This window comes from Dendrobates tinctorius, unplaced genomic scaffold (genome assembly GCF_039654945.1).
Source record: "Dendrobates tinctorius isolate UK_male_01 unplaced genomic scaffold, ASM3965494v1 ptg000059l, whole genome shotgun sequence".
NCBI classification, from domain to species: domain Eukaryota; kingdom Metazoa; phylum Chordata; class Amphibia; order Anura; family Dendrobatidae; genus Dendrobates; species Dendrobates tinctorius.
In genome coordinates, this window is record NW_027361727.1 from 27,041,333 (window position 1) to 27,067,406 (window position 26,074).

The window sequence follows — 26,074 nt, forward strand, 5'->3', positions numbered from 1 at the left end:
TGGGACATGTATCGGTGCCTGCCATTCCTGTCTTGGACATGTGTATCAGTGCCTGACCTTCCTGTCTCGGACATGTGTATCATTGCCTGCCCTTCTTGACTCGAACATGTGTATCGGTGCCTGCCCTGTCTCAGACATGTGTATCTGTGCCTGCCCTGTCTCAGACATGTGTATCTGTGCCTGCCCTTCCTATCTCCGAAATGCATATCAGTGCCTGCCCTTCCTGTCTCTGACATGTGCATCAATGCCTGCCCTTCCTGTCTTGGACATGTGTATCGGTGCCTGCCCTTCTTGACTCGGAATGTCTCAGAGATGTGTATCGGTGCTTGCCCTTCCTGTCTCAGACTTGTGTGTCAGTGCCTGCCCTTTCTGTCTCAGACATGTGTAATGGTGCCTGTCCATCCTGTCTCAGACATGAGTATTGGTGCCTGCCCTTCCTGTCTCAGACATGTGTATCGGTGCCTGCACTTCTTGACTCAGACATGTGTATCAGGGCCTGCCCTTCTTGACTCAGATATGTGTATCGGTGCCTGCCCTACCTGTCTCGGACATGTGTATCGGTGACTGCCCTTCCTGTCTCGGACATGTGTATCATTGCCTGCCCATCTTGACTCGAACATGTGTATCGGTGCCTGCCCTGTCTCAGACATGTGTATCTGTGCCTGCCCTTCCTATCTCCGAAATGCATATCAGTGCCTGCCCTTCCTGTCTCGGACATGTGTATCGGTGTCTGCCCTTCCTGTCTCGGACATGTGCATCGATGCCTGTTATGATTGAGTGACCGTAGGAGGCAGACACAAAAAATAGAAGCTACGTCCAGAAAACCAGAGGAGCTGGCAACTATCCGATTGCAGACCCCTGAACCTATCAACACAACTAGCAGTAGCCGTGGGGGGTACCTACGGTGCCCTAGACCCCTCGAACACAGCCGGAGGACTATATAGCCTAAAGATAGAAAGGGAAATCTAAACTGCCCCAGAGCAGACCCCAAATTAAAAGGCAGCCCCCAACATATAATGACGGTGAAGCAAGATGAAAAAACACTGACACAGATAGAAAGATAGGCTGAGCAAACGTTGGGGCCCAATCTAATCTAAACAGAAAAGGAAAGGAAAGCTGCTGTCTGCAATCGGCAAAAAACCCTATCAAAAACAGGCCAGCAAGCTGAAATGGAAAAAGACCCTGAAGCAACTAAGCTTCAAAACTAAATCAGCACTCTGGTATTTTCAGAAGACAGAGCTAAGGAGTTCAGCTCACCCCAGCAGGGAATGGCTGAAATCCAGAAAAAACAAAGCAAGGCACAAATGCAAAAAGCCAGGAGGAAAACTTAGCTTTAGCAGAGCAGGAATTCAGACTGGACTCCAAGGATACCACAGGGAAATCACCCGCAGGGAGGAATGGGCGTATGCAGCCTTATATCCAGTCTGTGACTCCACGCAGCCAGTCATCATCATTAATCTCAGGTGTCTGATAATCAGACTCACTACCTCTCCTTACCAGAAGAGGGAATTCCTCGGGCCTCAGTGATGAAGGGGAAAATGAACTCACAACAGTACCTCCCCCTTGAGGAGGGGTCACCGAACCCTCAACCACGCCACCAGGGCGATCAGGGTGTGCCTGATGAAAGGCACGCACCAGTCTTTTAGCATGAACATCAGAGGCAGAGACCCAGGAATTATCCTCCTGACCATAACCCTTCCACTTAACCAAATACTGGAGTCTCCGTCTAGCCAGACGAGAATCCAGTACTTTCTCTACCTCATATTCAATGTTACCTTCAACCAATACAGGGTCTGGAGGTGCCACTCCCGGAACAACAGGTTCAACAAATCTCTTCAACAAGGACTTATGAAACACATTATGGATTTTAAATGTGACAGGAAGAGCCAAACGAAAAGAGACCGGATTAATAATCTCCAAAATCTTGTAAGGTCCAATAAATCTAGGCTTAAAGTTAGGAGAAGCCACCTTCATAGCAATATTTTTTGATGATAACCACACCAAATCACCAACCTTAAACTGGGGACCAATGGTCCTATGTCGGTTGGAAAACCGCTGGGCCTTTTCCTGGGAGAGAGATAACTTATCCACCACTTGGTCCCAGATCTGGTGCATTCTCTCCACCACAGTGTCAACCCCTGGGCAGGCAGACGGCTCCACCTGCCCTGAAGAAAATCGAGGATGAAACCCAAAGTTACAAAAAAAAGGTGACATCAAAGTGGCAGAACTAGCTCTGTTATTTAAAGCAAATTCGGCCAAGGGTAAAAATGAAACCCAATCATCCTGATCAGCGGAAATAAAACATCTCAAATATGACTCCAAGGTCTGGTTTGTTCTCTCTGTCTGCCCATTGGTCTGAGGGTGAAAGGCAGAGAAGGACAACTGAATTCCCAGCTTGGAACACAAAGTTCTCCAAAATCTAGACACAAACTGAACTCCTCTGTCAGACACAATGTTCTCAGGAATCCCGTGCAAGCGAACCACCTGTTGCAAAAACAGGGGCACCAACTCAGAGGAAGACGGCAACTTAGGGAGTGGTACGAGATGAACCATCTTAGAGAACCTATCACAAATCACCCAAATAACAGTCATTCTCTGAGAGACAGGCATATCAGAGATGAAATCCATTGAAATATTGGTCCATGGCCTCTTGGGGACAGGCAAAGGCATCAACAACCCACTAGAGCGGGAGCATGATTTAGACCGGGAGCACGTCCCACAGGACTGCACAAAATTCCTGACATCACGAGACAAGGCGGGCCACCAAAAAGACCGACTCACCAGATCTCTAGTACCAAAAATACCTGGATGACCAGCCAAAGCAGAGCAATGAACTTCAGACATCACTCTCTTCTTCCACTGGTCAGGAACATACAACTTTCCACTGGGACAACGCTCAGGCTTGTCTCTCTGGAATTCTTCCAGAGCACGTCTCAAATCGGGCCAGATGGCAGAAAGAACTACCCTAAGATGGTAGCAGGTTTGGTCACCACAGGAGAATCAGCAAAGAAACTCCTAGAGAGTGCGTCTGCCTTGACATTCTTAGTTCCAGGAAGAAAAGAAACCACAAAATCAAAACGTGTAAAAAACAAGGCCCACCTAGCCTGTCTAGGGTTCAAGCGCTTAGCCGACTCTAGATAAATCAAATTCTTGTGGTCGGTGAGGACCATGACTTGATGCTTAGCTCCCTCCAACCAATGTCTCCACTCCTCAAATGCCCATTTCATGGCCAACAGTTCCCGATTCCCCACGTCGTAGTTACGTTCAGATAGAGAGAACTTTCGGGAATAGAAAGCGCAGGGATTCATTTTAGATGTTACAGGATCCTTTTGGGACAAAACAGCTCCTGCACCAATCTCAGAAGCATCCACCTCTACCTGGAACGGAAGTGAGACATCAGGTTGCCGCAAAACCGGAGCGGAGGTGAATCTTCGCTTCAACTCCTGAAAGGAAGAAACAGCCTCCGGAGACCAATTTAACACATCAGCACCCTTCTTAGTCAAATCAGTCAATGGCTTGGCAATACTAGAAAATTTTGCTATAAATTTCCGATAAAAATTAGCAAAACCCAAAAACTTCTGGAGGGCCTTCAAAGAAGTGGGCTGAACCCAATCATAAATGGCCTGTACCTTGACTGGATCCATTTCAATAGTTGACGGAGACAAAATAAATCCCAAAAATGAAATCCTCTGTACCCCAAAAAGGCATTTAGATCCCTTGACATACAGGGAATTCTCCCTCAAGATCCGGAACACAGTCCGAACATGTTCCACATGAGAATCCCAATCCTTGGAGAAGATCAAAATATCATCCAGATAGATAATCAAAAATTTATCCACAAAATCTCGGAAAATATCGTTCATGAAGCACTGGAAGACAGAAGGGGCATTAGTGAGCCCAAAAGGCATCACCAGGTACTCAAAATGTCCCTCCGGAGTATTAAACTCTGTCTTCCATTCATCCCCATGCTTAATGCGAATAAGATTATACGCCCCCCTGAGGTCAAGCTTGGTAAACCAGCAAGCACCTTTAACTCTAGAGAATAGATCCGAAATCAGGGGTAACGGATACTGATATTTAACAGTAATCTTGTTGAGGGCACGATAATTAATACAAGGTCTTAATGATCCATCCTTTTTGGCTACAAAAAAAAAACCAGCACCTAAAGGTGAAGAGGATGGTCTAATATGACCCTTCTCCAATGCCTCCTTAATATAGGATCGCATAGAATCATAGAATCATAGAATCATAGAATCATAGAGTTGGAAGGGACCTCCTGGGCCATCTGGTCCAACCCCCTGCTCAAAGCAGGATTCGCTAAATCATCCCAGTCAGATGTCTGTCCAGCCTCTGTTTGAAGACTTCCATTGAAGGAGAACTCACCACTTCTCGTGGCAGCCTGTTCCACTCATTGATCACTCTAACTGTCAAAAAGTTTTTTCTAATATCTAATCTGTGTCTCTTCCCATTCAGTTTCATCCCATTGCTTCTAGTCTTTCCTTGTGCAAATGAGAATAAAGTTGATCCTTCTACAATGTGACAGCCCTTTAGATATTTGTAGACAGCTATTAAGTCTCCTCTCAGTCTTCTCTTTTACAAACTAAACATTCCCAAATCCTGCAACCTTTCCTCATAAGACAGGGTTTGCAGACCGGTCACCATTCTGGTCGCTCTTTTCTGAACTTGCTCCAGTTTGTTGATGTCTTTTTTAAAATGTGGTGCCCAAAACTGGACACAATATTCCAGATGAGGTCTGACCAAAGAGGAGTAGAGGGAAATAATGACTTCACGTGATCTAGACTGTATGCTTCTGTTAATACATCCTAGAATTGCATTTGCCTTTTTTGCTGCTGCATCACACTGTTGACTCATATTCAGTCTGTGATCTATTAGTATACCCAAGTCTTTTTCACATGTGCTGTCACTTAGCCCTATTCCTCCCATTCTATATATGCTTTTTTCATTTTTATTGCCCAGATGTAGTACTTTGCATTTCTCCCTGTTAAAAACCATTCTGTTAGTTGCTGCCCACTTCTCCAGTTTATTTAAATCTTTTTGAATCCTCTCTCTCTCTTCTCTAGTATTAGCTATCCCTCCTAGCTTTGTGTCATCAGCAAATTTAATCAGTTTACCCTCAATTCCTTCATCTAAATCGTTGATAAAGATGTTGAACAATACAGGGCCCAGGACAGAGCCCTGTGGTACCCCACTTGAGACATTCTTCCAACTGGATGTGCAGCCATTTACGACCACTCTTTGGGTCCGATCACTAAGCCAGTTATGAATCCACCTAACAGTTGCCTTGTCCATTCCATACTTAGTCATTTTTTCAATAAGGATTGTATGAGAGACTTTGTCAAATGCTTTGCTGAAGTCAAGATATACTATATCTACAGCATTTCCTTGATCCACCCAATCAGTGATACCGTCATAGAAGGAAATTAAGTTAGTCTGACATGACTTATTAGTTACAAACCCATGCTGACTCTGTTTAATCACTTCATTCTTATCCAGGTATTGACATACATGTTGTTTAATAATTTGTTCAAAGATCTTTCCTGGTACATAGCCTCGTGCTCGGGTACAGATAAGTTGAAAAGCCGACCCTTGGGAAATTTACACCCCGGGTTCAACTCAATAGCACAGTCATAACTCCTATGAGGAGGCAAAGACGCAGACTCATTCTCACTAAATACATCATAAAAGTCAGCCAAATAGTCAGGAACATCATGTGACTGGGGAGAGGTGGAGAAAACAGGAGCATCACTAAGGGCACACCGACAACTCCAACTCACCACAGACAAAGATTTCCAATCCAGAACTGGATTATGGATTTGTAACCAGGGAAACCCCAGAACAATGGTATGCAGATTATGCAACACCAAAAATCTGCAATTTTCTTGATGGTCTGGGGCGACCCGCATCACCACCTGGGTCCAAAACTGAGGTTTATCTTTAGCCAAAGGAGTAGCATCAATCCCCCTCAAAGGGATAGGCGTCCGCAGAGGTGTCATAGGAAATCCACAACGTTTAGCAAAATCCAAGTCCATTAGGTTTAGAGCTGCTCCCGAATCCACAAATGCCTTGGTGGAAAATGTGGACAGGGAGCAGATCAGAGTAATAGCCAGAAGAAACTTAGGTTTAACACCACCAACAGAAAACGTGTGTGCAAAGCGTTTCTCTCGTTTAGGACAGACAGAAATAATATGCGAGGCATCTCCACAGAAAAAGCACAACTTATTACGCCTTCTGAACTCCTGACGCTGCTCTCTGGAGAAAACTCTATCACATTGCATAGGTTCAGTCATTTGTTCAACAGGTGGCAACACCTCTCGTGCAGTTTTGCGTTCGCGCAAACGCCGATCAACCTGAATGGCTAAAGACATAGAATCGTCAAGACCAGAGGGAACAGGAAATCCCACCATAGTATCTTTTACGGCTTCTGACAACCCCTTCCGAAAGAGAGCAGCCAAGGCACCATCATTCCAGGTAGTAAGTACCGCCCACTTTCAGAATTTTTGACAGTACAATTCTGCAGAATCTCGACCCTGATTCAATGCCAGCAGGGTCTTTTCAGCCTGATCAATGGCATTAGGTTCGTCATACAACAAGCCCAAGGCTTGAAAAAATGCGTTCACATTAGTCAGAATAGGATCATCTGGTTTCAAAGAAAACGCCCAATCCTGGGGATCTCCACGCAGCAAAGAGATGACAATTTTAACCTGCTGCGCTGAGCTCCCTGACGAGTTAGGCTTCAAGGCAAAAAATAATTTACAATTATTTTTGAAATTCAAAAATTTAGACCAATCACCACAAAATACATCAGGTGTAGGAATCTTTGGTTCAGCAGCATGTGAATGAGCAAGGTAGGCGGAAATTCCCCGCACTTCCGCAGCGAGCTGCTCCACACGATCAGACAATTGCTTTATCTCCATTGAGAGAAAAAAAAATTTCTCCTACGGCCTCAGAGATATAGAGGAAAAAATATACACACTTTTTTTTTTTTTTTTTGCAATTCTTTCCTGCTATTGAGTACCCTAGGATCTGCGGTCAGGCGGGTGATTCTGTTATGATTGAGTGACCGTGGGAGGCAGACACAAAAAATAGAAGCTACGTCCAGAAAACCAGAGGAGCTGGCAACTATCCGATTGCAGACCCCTGAACCTATCAACACAACTAGCAGTAGCCGTGGGGGGTACCTACGGTGCCCTAGACCCCTCGAACACAGCCGGAGGACTATATAGCCTAAAGATAGAAAGGGAAATCTAAACTGCCCCAGAGCAGACCCCAAAGTAAAAGGCAGCCCCCAACATATAATGACGGTGAAGCAAGATGAAAAAACACTGACACAGATAGAAAAATAGGCTGAGCAAACGTTGGGGCCCAATCTAATCTAAATAGAAAAGGAAAGGAAAGCTGCTGTCTGCAATCGGCAAAAAACCCTATCAAAAACATAGGCCAGCAAGCTGAAATGGAAAAAGACCCTGAAGCAACTAAGCTTCAAAACTAAATCAGCACTCTGGTATTTTCAGAAGACAGAGCTAAGGAGTTCAGCTCACCCCAGCAGGGAATGGCTGAAATCCAGAAAAAACAAAGCAAGGCACAAATGCAAAAAGCCAGGAGGAAAACTTAGCTTTAGCAGAGCAGGAATTCAGACTGGACTCCAAGGATACCACAGGGAAATCACCCGCAGGGAGGAATGGGCGTATGCAGCCTTATATCCAGTCTGTGACTCCACTCAGCCAGTCATCATCATTAATCTCAGGTATCTGATAATCAGACTCACTACCTCTCCTTACCAGAAGAGGGAATTCCTTGGGCCTCAGTGATGAAGGGGAAAATGAACTCACAACAGATGCCTGCCCTTCCTGTCTTGGACATGTGTATCGGTGCCTGCCCTTCTTGATTCGGAATGTCTCAGAGATGTGTATCGGTGCTTGCCCTTCCTGTCTCAGACTTGTGTGTCAGTGCCTGCCCTTTCTGTCTCAGACATGTGTATTGGTGCCTGTCCATCCTGTCTCAGACATGAGTATTGGTGCCTGCCCTTCCTGTCTCAGACATGTGTATCGGTGCCTGCACTTCTTGACTCAGACATGTGTATCAGGGCCTGCCCTTCTTGACTCGGATATGTGTATCGGTGCCTGCCCTTCCTGTCTCGGACATGTGTATCGGTGACTGCCCTTCCTGTCTCGGACATGTGTATCAGTGCCTGCCCTTCCTGTCTTGGACATGTGTATCGGTGCCTGCCCTTCTTGACTCGGAATGTCTCAGAGATGTGTATCGGTGCTTGCCCCTCCTGTCTCAGACTTGTGTGTCAGTGCCTGCCCTTTCTGTCTCAGACATGTGTATCGGTGCCTGCCCTTCCTCTCTTGGACATGTGTATTGGTGCCTGCCCTTCCTGTCTGTATGCTCTTGTTACCATCGACACTTGTTCTTTGTCTTCTGGGACTTGTAATTCCAGCCATGATGAGAGATCAAAAGTTAACTTGTGTCAGCGTTTGCTTCCTCCTGCTTGGCCTGAGTGGGGTTACAAGTTATTTAAGCTCCTGAAATCATACTGTGCCAGTTATAATTTGACTATATTCAGTGAACGTCTAAGTATCCTGCTTCAGTTCCAGTTAGACATATAGTACCTGATTTTGACCTTGGCTCAATTTTTGACAACTCTCATGCTTGCGATTTCGTGCCTGCACTGTCCTCCTGGATCTGACCCATTCTTTATGCCAGCCCACCACACCGAACAGCAGCTAACTCTGTTTTTCCAGCCTAAAGGACCCTGCGTAAGTCCAGATTCCTGTCTAGGGGTTAAAGAGTGAAGACAAGGGCAACCCCTGGGATCTGGAAAATGGACAAAAACAAAAAAGACAGCAGTCATAAAGTTAAAAAAAAGTGCTAACAATTTTATTAAACATGTAATAAATATTACCAAACAGACTGCAAAAAATGGGGCTAAAAGATGGAACCTGATGGATCACAACATCATAAGAAATTGCCCAAGGTGGGTATGCCCATGTATAGGAGTATTAACAGAGGTATATATAAAAACAAAGTGGTATGTGCTACAAGTAAAGTGTCCATATGGGGCTACATAGAGTATCACCCATGCTTAACAAGCAATATCATCATGAAATCATGCATTAATTGGCATATATAGGCCACAATCCCTTGCAGGTGACACAGCAGGGTGAATAAATAACCTTTTGCACGTAACACAGAATCACAGTATAATAGATAAATACCTTGTGGAGAGTGAAACGCCTTACAGGACCGACCCATACGCCCCGACGCGCGTTTCGGCGATTGGGACTGTAACCTATATATGCCAATTAATGCATGATTTCGTGATGATATTGCTTGTTAAGCATGGCTGATACTCTATGTAGCCCCATATGGACACTTTACTTGTAGCACATACTACTTTGTTTGTATATATACCTCTGTTAATACTCCTATACTTGGGCATACCCACCTTGGGCAATTTCTTATGATGTTGTGATCCATCAGGTTCCATCTTTTAGCCTCATTTTTTGCAGTCTGTCTGGTAATATTTATTACATGTTTAATAAAATTGTTAGCACTTTTTTTGAACTTTATGACTGCCGCCTTTTTTGTTTTTGTCATTTACTATGCAGTTGTTCTTATTTGTCCTGTATTTGGGTGGTTACCTAGGATATTTCTATCTTTACATTGATTGTTCTCACCCATAATGTTCACCAGAATTCTCTTATCTCTGGAAAATGGAGTAGATAAGGCCAAGCCTGTTCATGGCAGCCATCATTAGAGTTGCCATTTCACCATGAACAGTGCCCCCTTTGCAAGAGTCTATTATTATACTGCATGTGGGAGATCGACATGTTGATGCCTGATCTTTGGCTAAACACATATTTCTACAAATCTACAATGTTGCAGAGGTTATCAAGGACTATGATATTGATGAACTGTGTCTAGGATAGATCATGTTCATCAAATTGGTGGGGATTTGAAAATCGGCCTTTGTTTAGGCAAAATTGGGCCATAAGGAGTAACACTATAGTGTCATAGACGTCTGAGAGTCAATCATGGGTCGTGATACAGGGCTTCAGAATGGAACCTCTCATTGCCTTAGATTAGAAAAACATGGCTGCTTCATTCAAAAAAACAGCGCTACACCTGGACATGGGCGGAACTGCAACTGAGTCCTAATACTCTTCTATGGAGATGAGCAGCATCACCAAACGCAATGCCTGGACAGATGTGGGGCTGCTTCTGGAAGGATGCAGCCATGGCTTCCTAGTTTTTTTACCCATTGACAAAGTACAAAAATAAATAGCTAAGAAAACTTTGACTCCAAATCCTTATGAAAATGCTTACTATCTCAATCATCAGTCATTCCAATCAATTTAGATCAGTTGCTTAAAAAATCAAGCAAGAAAAGACAAGTATAAAAACAAGCCCTTATAAATCTGAACAGTCAGGCAGGTCTATTATTGAGATTGCACCATGACTTTGGTGAAAACTGTGGCTCATTTTAGCATAATTTTTTTTTGTTTTTAATTTTAGACCTATATAATACATGGTTAAAAGGAATCTGTCTCTGGCTTTTTGCCATCTGATCTGAGAGAAGCATGATCTAGGAGCACAGACCCCGATTCCAGTGACGTGTCACTTACTAGGCTGCTTGCTGTAGTTTTGAAAAAAGTCACTGTTTTATCAGAAGGAGATTATCACTAGAGGACTAATAAACCTGCTACCATGTAGTCCTCCATATTCATGAGATCTGTATAACCCCGTCCCTACAACCGATTGGCAGCTTCCTGCCTATGCACAGTGTTAAGAGAAAACTGTCGATCAGTGGTGTGGGTGGGGTTATACTGGGCTCAGCGTTCAGAGAACTGTTTGATCTACAGAAGATAAAACAAGGATTTTAGCAAAAATACAGCAATTAGCCTAGTTAGTGATACATGGCTGGAATCAGGGTCTCTGCCCCCACATCATGCTGCTCTCAGATGAGGTAGCAAAAATTGGTGACAGATTCCCTTTAACCCCTTAACCCCCGGAACTTTTTTTGGTTTTGCGTTTTCGTTATTCGCTCCCCTCCTTCCCAGACCCATAACTTTTTTATTTTTCCATCTATATGGCCATGTGAGGGCTTATTTTTTTTTGCAAGACGAGTTGTAATTTTAAATGACACCATTGGTTTTACCATGTCGTGATCTAGAAAACGGGAAAAAAAATTCCAATTGTGTTGAAATTGATACCATTTTGGTGCAGATACGTTCTTTTGATCGCCCGTTATTGCATTTTAATGCAATGTCACGGTGTCCAAAAAAAACATAATTCTGGGGTTTTGACTTTTTTCTCACTACACCGTTTAGCGATCAGGTTAATCCATTTTATTTATTTACAAATCGGGCGATTCTGAACTCGGCGTTACCTAATATGCGTAGGTTTTATTTTATTTTTATTGTTTTATTTTGAATGGGGCGAAAGGGGAATTATTTGAACTTTTATTTTTTTTATATGTTTAAACACATTTTTTTTTTACTTTTGACATGCTTCAATAGTTTCCATAGGAGACTAAAATCTGCCATAGCCCGATCGGCTCTGCTACATAGAGGCGATGGTCAAATCGCCTCTATGTAGTAGAATTGCTGACATGCTCTGACTGCCGACCACTTGGTGGCGCTCACAACAATCTGCCACTGACCTCGGGTTGACATGTTGACACACCGGTAACTTGCGCTCACCGGTATGCACGATTGCCAGAAGCACCATATCAATGCCCCTGTCAGCATTTGACAGCGGCATTTAACTAGTTAATAGCCACGGGTGGATCGCGATTCCACCCGTGGCTATTGCAGGCACATGTCAGCTGTTCAAAGGTAGGTAGGGAGTCCAACATTGGCGTACTATTATGCCTGTTGTTGGAAAGGAGTTAAGACAATATGCTCCTGAACTGAAATGTGAGTGTGACTTTGCAAGAAGGGCAAACACCATACTTCCCTGAAAATAAGCCCAACCCCAAAAATAAGCCCTAGTATGATTTTACAGGATTTTTGGGAAAATACTTGAAATACAAAAGTTTTAGTCCAAGGATAAGCCCTAGTTACAGTAAGGGCCAGCGTTATGGTGGTGGGAGGGGGTAGTGAAACCGGACAATTGCCTAGGGTCCTCGCTATCTTCGGTTCCCCCAGTGTTTCTATTCTGAGGTTAAGACTGCTTAAGGCCTTTTGGTGACATTACAGTCATATGACGATTACGTCACCAAATTTCCTTTAACTGCAGGACTCTAGAGGAACTGAAGAGGTGACAGACTGCTCAGCATGGTCAGCGTTAGGGGGTAGTGGGGACAAATTAGGCAATTTCTCAGGGCCCTTACTCTCTTAAGGGACCCCAATGTTTCTATTTTGAGATTTTTTACTGCTTAAGGACCATTGGTGATGTGACATCACGGTGATGTAACCATGATGTCATCAAGGTTCCATTAACTGCCCGAGTCTATAGGAACTATAGAAGAAACTGGATTTTGCGTACTGTGTGTCTATACATGTGTATGTGCTGTGTGTGTGTGTATGACTCGCCCCTAGAGGCCGTGGGGTACTTGGTGCTGGGCCCGATGATTACAATGGGAGATGTCACAGTGGCAGTGACCCGGTCCGTGGCCTCAGGCAGTCAATGTAAAAGAGGTAGAGTGATGGGGATAAAGTTGTGGAGATGAATCGTGACGCCACCTGCGGTTTCTGGTCAGTTTGACCAGCGCTGCAGGGTTGCTTCTCTGGGACAGATGGTGTGGTGCAGCAATGATGTTGAAGCTCCCCACGGGTGGAGCTGTAGTCCCAGGGCAGTGTAAATGAGGTTGGCAAGTGAGGAGATGGTGTGAGGAAGCAGATGTAGCAGAGCCGGGTGTAAGGCTCAAGAATAAGTGGAGGACACAAGGTCATGTAGTTCCAAGGCTTTACTCACAGTCTGGTGCACACAGGTGCCCGCTTCGATGCCGTGTCCTCCAGGTCAGGGGCTCAGCCAACCCCCAGGCAAGGTAAAGTACCTTTCCAGCACTCCTCCAACATGTGCCTTTTCTGAACGTCTCCACACTAGTGCCTAATCTGAAGTACTTCTAGTTGCGTATTAAACTCAAGTTCCTCCTTCTTGATGTTACTTAGAACTCTACTTGTACGGCAGACAGCTGTAGCCTGCTTCGGGGACTTCTTGCTATCATGTCCCGGCTCACCAAAGTTGCTGTTGTGCCCCCAAGTCTTAGATGGGAATAAAGTGGTGACGACTTCTGTTCCTCCCATTTCTGCTGCAGGAACATCAGTATCCATACAACCTCGGGGACTGGACCCCGGCCATGCGCTTCAAACTTGAGGAAGGGCTCTGCTCTGACCCTAGTCCTTAGTTCTCTTCTTCTCCTTACGTTCCGTTCTAAACTATCTTCCTTCTGAAGAATCAGGCTTTCTATGGCTCTTCCCTGTGCCAGCAGCTCCAGGTCACAGGAGTCTGCTGCTGCACTTCCCTCACTCCATCCCTCTCAGGGGATCTTCTCTCACAGACTGACCTTTTCCTAATATTCTCCCGCTCTCTTGTGCAGTCTAAGCTCCACCCACCTCCCAGCATTCTTCGTGTTCCAAGCAGGGAGCCACCAAGGGTGCTTTGCTACACTACTGGTGTGCGTGTGGGATGCAGGTGTTGGAGTGTGGTCAGGTGTCTCCACCTTACCTGGATGGTGGGATACCACACCTCAGGAGGAGGTGCGGTACCTCTGTGGCGACTGAAACCTCAGGGGCGCCATATATATAGATATATATATCTATATATATGTGTGTTTGTATGTGCAGTGGGTGTGTATATACACATGTGAATTGCACAAAAATGCAGTGTAAAAATGTGTATTTTTTATATGTGGCAAATGAAATCCTGCTCACTTTCACCAATAAAAACCTAAACTGTCAGTTGTGGCACAAGTAAGATAAAAATGAGCCCAACTGAGCATGCCAGACAAAAAAGATAGTGGATTAAAAAGAAAATAATAACAGGACCAATGTGAATTTCAAACATTTTTCATTTTAATTTTTTTTTCTAACATATTTATGACCTTTATAGGCTGAAAATCTACTGAGCTTAACTAAAATTTACTTGCACAATACTTAATTCATTTTTTATTTAGTTTTTTAGACAAAGACTTGTAGAGAAAAACTATATTTTTTCTACATTAGGCAAATGTATATTCCAAAATAATACAAAGTTTTATTTTCATAATGCAAAACAATTATTGCTCTATGAGTCGAAGTTAACAAAGAAGAAATGCCAAAGGGAAATAGAAGAAAAAGAAAAGATTCATTAATACTTGGATTCATTGTGAATTTTTGCTCCTTACTGTTGACACTTTTTTGCTAAAATATCTAAAAATAAAAATCGAATATTTGCTTTAAGCTTCTTCTAGCCTCACAACTAACAACAATTTTACAGAAAATGATCCCTATTTTCCAGATGTAAAAAGGTTCTCGATGGCAAAGAGGATAATTATTTGTGAAAACTGGCAATAAATGGCTTATATTTAGAAAAATGTGTTATTGGAGGGAGTATTAACTAATGACAGATGACAGCTCCGTCTAACAGATGATCAAGTGGATTGCTAAAAATATTAACTGCGTGACTGGTCTGTGCAAATTAATCCCAATTAGAGATTAATTAGAACATTTTCAGCTTTCAAATTGGCAAACTAATTTAAATGCTTGCAAAATAACAAATATTGTTTTATTTCACACGATTTTCAGATTAAAAGTAAAACATGGGCAAAAAAAAAAGAAAAAGAAAAACTTTTTGGAAGTAGAAAAAGTGTTGCATTTGCAAAAATTCTGATTACAGTCTCTGTGGTGCTGCTTGGGGCTGAGGTCCGGGATCTGTCAGGTTCTCCCCCCTCCATGTCTGTACGGAGCTTGTGCACTGGGCACAGTCATGGGGGGCAGATAAGGGTCTTCCCCAAACTCTTCCCACAAAGCGGAAGTTACATATGTCTACAATGTCATGTGCTGAAGATGAAGATTTCCCATCACTGGAGCGGTGGCCGCCCCCTGTTAACAGCCCGTAGCATTATCCCCCACCACTATCTGTACAGGAGGCACAATGCAGTCAGGGGGTAATGTCCTCCTGGAATCACCAAACCCAGACTCCTCCATCAGACTCAGATAGAGAAGTGTGATCAGTCACTGCAGAGAACACGTCTCCTCTCCTCCAGAGTCCAGAGGTGGTGGCTTTACACCACTCCATCCGACGCTCAGCATTGTGCTTGGTGACTGAACTGCTGCGAGCGCAGCCTCAGTGACTAGCGGTGACATCATCAGGGTTACCTCTGGTCACTGAGGCTGCATTCCCAGCCAGGCTGAACTGAGGTGACCTTGGTGAGATCCCCGCTAGTACCGTGAGAAAGTTGCACCGTGCAGAGACATGTTCACCAGGAGAATTTCATTGGGTGAATTTCAACTGCGGTGAACTCACCTCTGCACCGTGCGACTTTCTCACGGTGCTAGCGGGGATCTCACCGATGACATCACCGCTAGTCACTGAGGCTGCACTCGCAGCAGTTCAGTCATCAGTGGTTCTCAGCCTGGACAGTCGCATCTTGGCATCATCCAAGTTGTGAGACAGAATGACAGAGATGTGAGGGATATTGTTGTTTTATTATTTTTGGTTTATTACAGGAGAACGAGGGTTTCGGTGGAATTAGGCATGGTTGTAAGTATGGTTTAATTAAGATTATTACAGGAGTCTGTGTCATTTCTTCAATTAAAGGACTGTAAGAGCCAGGCAAAGTGCCAAAATTGACACATCTGTTAGATGGGCATTTTCAGGGCTGCTGCGGGCTTCTATTTTTAGGCTGGAGGGGGAGTCAAAATCCATTGCCCCTTACAAGCCTGAGAATACCAGTCCCCAGCTGTCAGCTTTAGCAAGGCTGGTTGTCAAAAATGGCGGGACCCCATGCCATTTTTTTAAAATATTTATTTAAACAATTAAAAAAAGAGTGTTGGGACCCCTCTATTCTTGATAACCAACCTTGATAACGCTGACAGCTGAGGGTTGTAGCCCCCAGCTTTGAGTTTTACCTAGCTGGTTATCAGGCGGGGAATCCACGCAGGTCTTTTTTTAGTTATTTATTTACAGCGGAGCGGCTGATGAATACCCCCATCATCCACTCCTGCTCTCACTGTTATTACCGGCAGCAGGTGTCGCTCCTGCTACCAGGGTTGTATATGGGCCTGGCTCCATCAACTCAGCGTTAATCACATTTTACCACTGTGTACATCCTTCTCAGGAACCCATCATATCTGTCTAGAGGTAGTGTGTCTCTCTGAAGCTTTTCTGTCAGCCTTTTATGTGTCTGTTATGAGACAACGACTCTCAGCTGAGCTGGCTAATCCTCCAGCAAAACCAATACTGGAGTGGGAGTAGGAGTGATGAGTCCCACCACGAAATCCTCCTCATCACTCCAATAAAATCCATCCGGGAACTATCATGAATAAAACTGGCTCAGCCCCTAAGCTGCTGCCCCAACCAATACCACCCAGTTTTAATATCTCGCCAAGCTTAAGTTTCTGGAAGAGATATACACTCAGTAGTATATATGCTACAAAAAGGGATTATTATGTTCAGGGCTACAGACATGGCGGTCTGGCGATTGCTCCATTTAAATGCTGCTGTCCCTGATTAAATCTTAACCAGCAGCAATCAGAGCTAGCACAGGTCTCTCCTGTAACAGGCAGATGCTGGCAATAAAGCACATCTGGACCCTCGTGCGTTCGTACAGCTGTGTTTATATGTACCAATGGATTCAAATCAGTAGATTGATAGTGTAGAGCATGGATATGATGGGGACAATATAAAATCCCCTTTCAATCTGGTGGATGGCGACCCTAAAGCAATGTGCCCACCATGTGTTTTCGGTGAGTTTTGACCCTGTTTATTTTTGCTGGGTCTAAAATGCATCTTGTAATTTAAGCAAAGTAGATGGGATTTATTGAAACCTCATGCTCACTGTGCTTCTATTTTACAGTGCTTGTTTCAAAACTGCAACATGGCAATTTCTTTGAGTTTTAGGTGCAGATTTTCCCCATAGAATTGCATGTGAAAATGCGGTGTAAAAGCATCAACAACGTATGTAAACCGCATATGAATTTTTGTAAAAGCCAAATATCAGGAAGTATCGAAAACAAACATGACGTACAAACAGGAGACAAAACCGCAGTGTCAAAAAAGAGCTAAAATGCATGGTAAAAATACACACTCAACAATATAGTGAAAAAAATACAAGTAAACTAATTTACTTAAGAGGTGCAGAAAATCTGCAACATCAATAACTCACTGTGGAAACATAGCCTAAAGGAGGATACACTATGGAGTTTGTTGCCCTTTAATATGAGAAAATTCCCCAACGTGACAATATACAACAAGACACATAATATATAAACTGGAAACTGTGGCTATTTATACAAATACACCTCTACCGTCCTGCGCTCTCAGCTCCGCCGTAATCTCCACGGTTTTATTACAGCTGCAATCTTTTTAAATAGTAACATTATCCTGTTGAAAATTCATGCCTGAAATTGCATTGAGATAGATGACACTCGCTGTATATCCTCAAATCTATTCAAAGAACGGAACTTACGAGAAGATTATATATGAAGTAGAGTATTTGGGGAAAGCACTGCTAAAATTTACTGCTTCAGATGCAGAAATAAGATGCCCTATCTTCCAAGAAACAGGTAACAACTTACATAAGTTTTTCCCACTTTTTAGACTTAAAGGGACAAGATCATAAGAAAATACCTAACTCTAACTGTAATCCTAACCCTAACCATAAAACCTAACCCTAACGCTAACCCTAACCCTAGTCCTAGCCCTCACTCTAACTCTAACCCTAACCCTAATACTTACTCTAACCCTAACTCTAGCCCTAACTCTAACCCTGACCCTAACCCTAATGCTAACTTTAAGCCTAACCCTCACTCTAACCCTGGCTCTGACACTAACCCTCAATCTAACCCTACCCCTAACCCTCACTCTAACCCTAACTCTAAACCTGACCCTGACCCTAATGCTAACTCTAAGCCTAACCCTAACTCCAACCCTAACGTTTATAGGTATTAAAAATAAAAATATAAATTTTGCACGGCCACTGGGTCGTTTTTAGACTTTAACTTCTTGTCGCTTCAGTAAATTCATGTGTACGTTAGCAGCAAAGAACACACCCTGATCCCATCTTTTGCATGTAAACATCTAATGAGCATGTGCAGAGGTCATTGTGAAGGAAAGGGATGAAGGTAAACTGTAATATCGCCTGAGTTATCAGCAGCATATAGAGATGTTACTTGTCATTGTAATCCTGCCTCTGCTGATAATGAGACTGCTGAAAACTATTCCTGAAAGGACAAGAATAGATATAATAGCTCCAGTGGCCTGTGCGAACATTGTGAGATTACTACAGTTTGTTGTTTTTTAATAAAGATTGTGATATGAAGGAAAAAATAAACATTACAAAAAAATTTGAAAAATGCATATTAACAGGAAAACCTCCTTTAAACAATAAATCATTTTTTTGATCGTAGGTTCCTTTTTAAGTCAATTGAGCAATTAAATTTAACAAAGTCTTAAAAGAATATTGTTATCAAAGGTCTTCTACCTTTTGTGTAAGAAGAGTATGACAAGGATGCTCTGATCCCAGATTGCTGCACGAACCTCCAGCAGCCAGGCATAATCCCTGCAGCACCACCACAGGTGAAATGAAGTATTACACTGGACTCATTCAAATCAATGGGCTATCCCTGTAATCCATGAGCTTGCTAGGTCCACCAACTAGAAAGAACATGTTTATAGTCACGCAACACTTTGGCTAATAGTTAGTGGTCCTTAAAAGGAATCTGTCAGCAGGTTCTTGATATGTAATCCGAGAGCAGCATGATGTAGGGGGGCAGAGACCCTGATTCCAGTGATGAGTCACTTACTGGACTGTACATTGTTTTAAAAAAATTAGTGTTTATCAGCAGGAGATTATCCCTACAGGACTAGGTGTCTTGAACCAAGTAGTCCCACGTAACCCTGTTCCCATCACTGATTGGCTTCTTTCTGAAAGCTGCCAATCGGTGGTGTAATCAGGGTTATACAGAGCTCAGCATTCTGAGCACTGCCAGATCTACTGGTGATAAAGCAGGGATTGTATCAAAATGACAGCAAGAAGACCAGCAAGTGACACATCACTAGAATCAGGGTCTTGGTCTCAACATCATGCTGTTCTTTCGGACCGTCAATGAAAGAATAAAAAAATAACAATATGGCTCTTGGAAAAAAATGATAAAAGCACAATGGGAAATTGCTCTAACAGGCAGGGGGTAAACACATAGCGCTGGACCTGGGTAACACATTTGACCACATTCCCCGTCATATTACGTTTTTTTTTTTCCAAAATTGAAAGTGTAGAGAGACGCGAACGCTCGGCGATAATCCACAGATAACAAAGGCTGTAATTATTATCAGCACATTTTCATCTTCCCTCTGACGGTGGCTGGAGGCCTCATTCTGTCATTACCCATTGTGATTTAAAGTCAAATAAATGTCACTAATGGATGTGCAAACTCCAGATTCATGTCACCAAGTCGCATAAAACTCCAAATACACGGCGCTTTACGGCGAGAAAGACAAAATATAGGTCACGACGCGACACAGCCAAATTAATGTGTCAGTAATAGAATAACGAATGCGGAAATAATAATAATCATAATCATTATATGCCGGAATAATTCAATCAGAGCAATTATGTTTTCCTGTATTGGACACGAATGTATTTATGGGCACCGCCATTATTAATAGCTGCCATGTTGTAGGTGACGCAATCGAATTTAATGAAAAAATTTACAAATTTGTTTTGTTGCAATACTGAGAAAATATAAATAATTAACATATTTCTTAAAACATATTCTGCATTAAAGAAAAGCCCCCCCGGAAATAATTTAGCCAAGTTGCCTTTTATATTATTTATTTTCACCCTCCCTCTGCACTTTTCTCCTTTGCCATGTGATCTGGTCAAAATACATGGTGCCGCATTGCTCATGGACAGGCTTACACTGCAGCTTTTACCAGTGCACCCTGTGCTGTCGGCGCATCGGTGCTTTCCATTCCCAATGGACCGGCTTACACTGCAGCTTTTACCAGTGCACCCTGTGCTGTCGGCGCACCGGTGCTTTCCGTTCCCAATGGACCGGCTTACACTGCAGCTTTTACCAGTGCACCCTGTGCTGTCGGCGCATCGGTGCTTTCCATTCCCAATGGACCGGCTTACACTGCAGCTTTTACCAGTGCACCCTGTGCTGTCGGCGCACCGGTGCTTTCCGTTCCCAATGGACCGGCTTACACTGCAGCTTTTACCAGTGCACCCTGTGCTGTCGGCGCACCGGTGCTTTCCGTTCCCAATGGACCGGCTTACACTGCAGCTTTTACCAGTGCACCCTGTGCTGTCAGCGCACCGGTGCTTTCCGTTCCCAATGGACCGGCTTACACTGCAGCTTTTACCAGTGCACCCTGTGCTGTCGGTGCACCGGTGCTTTCCGTTCCCAGTGGACAGGCTTACACTGCAGCTTTTACCAGTGCACCCTGTGCTGTCGGCGCACCGGTGCTTTCCGTTCCCAGTGGACCGGCTTACACTGCAGCTTTTACCAGTGCACCCTGTGCTGTTGGCGCACCGGTGCTTTCCGTTCCCATTGGACCGGCTTACACTGCAGCTTTTACCAGTGAACCCTGTGCTGTCGGCACACCGGTGCTTTCCGTTCCCAAGGGACCAGCTTATACTGCAGCTTTTGCCAGTGCACCCTGTGCTGTCGGCGCACCGGTGCTTTCCATTCCCAGTGGACAGGCTTACACTGCAGCTTTTACCAGTGCACCCTGTGCTGTCGGCACACCGGTGCTTTCCGTTCCCAATGGACAGGCTTACAATGCAGCTTTTACTAGTGCACCCTGTGCTGGCGGCGCGCCGGTGCTTTCCGTTCCCATACATCAGTGACGCTGCATCGGTACAGTGCAAGAAATTGCCAAAATACTGCTCGCATGAGAAGAGAGCATTTCTGTAGGACCAGGAGAGCGCCAGGGTGGACAAGTAAAAAAATTTTTAACTGCAAGGAGTAAGGCAATAAAGAATTTTTTTTTAAAATGTGGATTGTTTGGTGAAGTGGATTTCCTAAGCCATAGGTTAACATAAGGAGCGCGGACCAGAGGCATTGATGCAGCGGAATTGGAGGCGTTACATGGATCAGCAACGATCAGTAAACTGGATATGCTGGCCAGCACGTGGAACAGCAGAGTTTGATATAATAGGCGGCATATGAAACAGCAGAGCAGGATATTCAGAAAGGCACCTTAGAATAGCAGAATCGAGTGTGTGAGTAGCATCTTGGTACAAAAGCAAAACTGAAATAAATGAACTGGAATATAAGTTAGTACGCATGTAAACGCATGTTCACACTGGTCGGTAAAAACAAAATGAGTATATACCCTGCAGCAAATAAATAAATAGCATTAATGCATGACCGTAACATAGAGTACTTAATTAACACTGTTTTGATTAAAAAAAAGCGTAAAAGCCATCCCACCACGACAAGGTGACCCTACTTGGGACAGGACTAACCTATAGTATTAAAACTTTATCATATGTCAAATGACGTAAATGTGAATAAGGGTTGACCGGGACTGACACTCTGACTAATGGATAACATTTATATAAACATAATGTCCAGCTCAAAAAAAAAGGGAGGCCATGCCCTTATTTTACCTGAGTGCAGAAACATAAAGCAAAAACTGAAATAAAAATAACTGGAATATAAGTTGGCATGTATGCAACGAGTAGGCACATGGTCACACATATCGTATTAACATTTGCATCATTATACATATGGTAAGGTTTTAATACTAGAGGTTATAAGGTCACCTTGACGTGGTGGGATGGCATTTACGTAATTTATTAACACAATGTTAACCAAGCATCCCATGTTATTTCCATGCGCTATAGCTATTTATTTACTTACTGCATGGTATTTGCGCATTTTGTTTTTATTTTAGGTCTCACCTTGGTATAACTGATCTGAATCTGTGAACAGTACCTAGGAACAGGTAAGTCATGTAGACTCACAGATACTTTGATGCAGTTGAGCTGGATGTGCACACGGTACCCTGGACCAGCTGAGATGTATTGACCGAAAGGTACCTTAATGTAGCAGAGCCAAATTGGCAAACAGGAACTTTGACTTAGCAGAGCCGAATGTGCAGACAGAACTTAGAAAAGCAGAGCCTAATTGGGAATACCCCTTTAATACCATATTTATATGCTTTGGACATTAATGTATTTCATGGTTTGAAATTTAATATCAAGAAGATTGAAAATAGACAGTACCATCACTATCTACCACTACTAATATTTACCTTTCTTCTATGCACCCACTTTTTCTCTGATCTCGATGTGATTCTGGCATCTTTTCATTGGAAGGAAGTTAGAAGAATTTTTGTTCTTGGTTCTGTGTCTGTGTTCAGGGTGAGAGACCTGCAAGTGAGGACAGAGTTATATTCCCCCTTTGCAACCATCCAGTGACCGGCAGGGTAATATATGACATCAGTGGTCATTGTGGAACGCACCGTTCCCAGAGGAAGTTTTGTGAGTTCTTCTGTTCATTCATCTTTTGTGTCCGAGGATCTCCCTCTTCTGGTGAAGGAAGGTAGTGAGGATGATTTGGATGAAAGAAGCCAAACACCTGATCAGGTGGATCGTGACTGGGTAACGGGAACTACAGACTGGATATAAGGCAGCCGACGCCCTTCTGAGTCGCTGGTGATTTCTCTGCTGGATTCTTGGAGACGAGTCTGATTCCTGCTTCCCAAAGATAAGTTTTTGCTCTGCTATTGAACTTATTAGTTTTGGTTTTGTTTCCCTTGTTTTATGAGCTCAGCCATGCCTGGCTGGGGGTGTGCTGGATTCTTTTTCCTTGATCAGTGTTCTCTTTTGCTCTGCTTCCAGAATATTCTGAGTGCTGATATAGGGGTTGAAGTCTAGTGACTTCAGGGTCCTTTTTGCTTATCAGTTGTGTTGGTAATATTTTTAGCAGGGTTTTCTCGGATTGCAGACAGCAGCTTTTCTGTCCTGTCCTTTTTAGTTAGCTTGGGCCCCATCGTTTGCTCAACCTATCTTTCTATCTGTGCTAGTGTTTTCATCTTGCTTCACCATCATTATATGTTGGGGGCTGCCTATTGCTTTGGGGTCTGCTCTGGGGCAGTCAGTTTTTCTCTTTTCTCTCTTTAGGCTTATGTAGATCTCCGGCTGTGACGAGGTGTCTAGGATCACCGTAGGAACACTCCATGGCTACTGCTAGTTGTGTGATAGGATTAAGGGTCTGCAATCCGCTAGTTTCCAACCTCTCTGATTTTCTGGGCTGAGCTTGTGTTTTGTTTTTTCCTCCTCGGTGACTCAATCATAACAGGAAGAGGAAGAAGGAACACTTGTGGCGGAAAAAGTCTTCTGTACGGCGGAGGGCAGAATATTGAAAAGTGAGTATATAGTCATTTATTTTTTTTTCAGGCTGACTCCAATGTAAAAACAAATTGCTAAAAATATCTCCAAACATTTAGTGCATACAGCTCACTTGCAGACCTATGTGTATCCATAGCTACAGACTTCAAGCGCAGTGTTGTAGTCGTGCTCTTCTCCTTTACCTCTGTTCTCTTTGCTTAATAACCAGAGATGAGCAATCCCGATCTTTGGGGTTCGAACTGGACAGTAGACGTCGAAGACGGATTTCTCCTCAAAAGACCATTGCAAAGTTCGGAGTTCTGTGAGAAGTCCATTGCAGACAGAAAAAGAGTTTTTTTTCCACATCCAAACTTTGGATCCTCATTGTTTTCAAAGGGGTTCGGGTTGAAGTTTGGTAAAGTTCGGATACCAGAACTGAAGTTTGGACTAAAGTTTGGGTCGGGTACCAGAACCTGAACTTCCACGGGTCCACTCATCCTTATTCATAAACTACAGACTAAAGAAGAAGAGGAGAAGAGGGAGCAAAGTAACACATGACGGAAGCATTTGATAACGCAAGGATTTTTTTTTCCAGTCTGTAGACCTGCATAGAAGCTGAATATACCATACGGAAGGAATTTTTTTTTTAATGATGGCTGATAGAAAAGCTGCTTCATTTTCTGTAACTTTATCGGAGTACTAATGAGTTGATTTTAACAGTGAGAAATTTGCAGGGCGTTGGATTTACTGTCTACTTTATACCATTTCTTATAAGGAAGTGGATACAGTTGAGATGAAACTTATTCCCGAGGTCCGCGCTGTTTACAGCCACATATAAGAAATGGCAAGTAAGTGTCATTTTGAGACCTCACTGTCAAGTGCAAAGTTAATCTGCGGTCTGAACCTGCATGCACGTCGTTTTTTTATTTTTTTATTTATTTTTTTTACCTTCCATTTTCCATAATAGGTCTTTACAATTTTCCAATTACATAGCAGAGCCGGTATTCAGATTAATAGCCATGAATTCGACTTTACCTCCCTTAGCTATTTGCATGAACTGGATAATCATCTCATCAAGCTCACCTCAAGTAATATGATTGATATCCAAGATGTGCAGGTTTTTGTAGATTTCATCACCCCTTTACGTGTTCTGTTTGTAAACTCGGTCATCGGAAAGACAGAATAATAAAAGGCAGAGAAAAGGTGATGAAGGACAACGAGACGCCTGTCAAGAGGTGAAACGGACAATTTCTACCAACGTCTCCATATATTCTGCAGAAATGTTTCCAGGCTCCTTGTCGGGTCGGCATTGACTTTCAAGGTAGCTACCAACAGATGTCACTAGAGAGACAGATTTCTTCCTTCTGGTGGGGAGCTATTTTGCATATTTTTTTTCCCCAGGAAGCAATGTGATATCAAATGGATCTCCCCAAGGAGAAGTAATTTTCCATTTTCTTCAGTGTTTGTTTATTTTGTCTAATTCTACACATACAATTTCTAGACTTCATTGATTGGATAAAAGGTTTTTCTTTAGGTATCGCTTACGCTGGTTTCACGTTAGCGTTTTTGTGCGCAGCGCATCATTCGCATCCGTCCGCATGCGGACCTATGTTTAACAAGGCGTACGCATGGTCTTGCGTTTGCATGCGTTCGTCTGCATTTTCGTACGCAAGCGTTTTTTCTAGACGCAACGGACTCAACGTGTTGCATTTTGGGGTCCGCCCAAATTCGTTAAAAAAACCGCATGTGTACGCTTGCGCACGGAATGCGTCAAAACAATGCATTACAGTCTATGGGAACGCAGGCGTGCGCATGGACATGTGTACGCCTGCGTTTGCGTACGCATGCGATTTAAGAGTAAACATGTCTAGACACTGGTTTAAACCACCCCCTACACAAAGAAACATTGTTTGGGGGGTAGTGTATATAAAAATAAGGTGATGGCACTGGCAGTCCACTTTGACACCTAGAGAACGCATGCGCATAAAAAACGCACAAGCATGCAAAAACGCATGCAAACGCTGTATTTTTTCATGTGTACCCTGATGGTTATAGAAACAATGCATTTGCATGCGTTTTTGCATGAGATTCTACTTGCGCACGATGCGCTGCGCACAAAGACGCAAATGTGAAGCTAGCCTTAGATAAAGAAGATCCGAAACTTTATTGGAAATGTACAAGGTGTAACACAAGTGAGTAGAAACCACTCGTATCAAGAACATATCATTATAAACAGGTGATAAAACTCGGATGTATTCCCAGGCTTCATAAAACAGGATAGAATGTCTAAGATAAACAATGGGAAAAAGATTAAGAAAGAAGAAACTTCAGAAAATAATGAAATACTAATAGTATCAAGTAATAATACTTCTCATAAAGCTTTGTGTCACATTTTTCATATGATCTCTAGGAGAAGAACAATGAGGTTATGAATGAGAAGTATCAATTCGAAACGCGTCAACCAAGACTTTGAATTTTCTTTCTCTTGGGACTTTCTCCTCGGATGATATATTTACCCATTTCGGAATGTGGATTTTTCCTTGAATCACGTTTTCACTGATG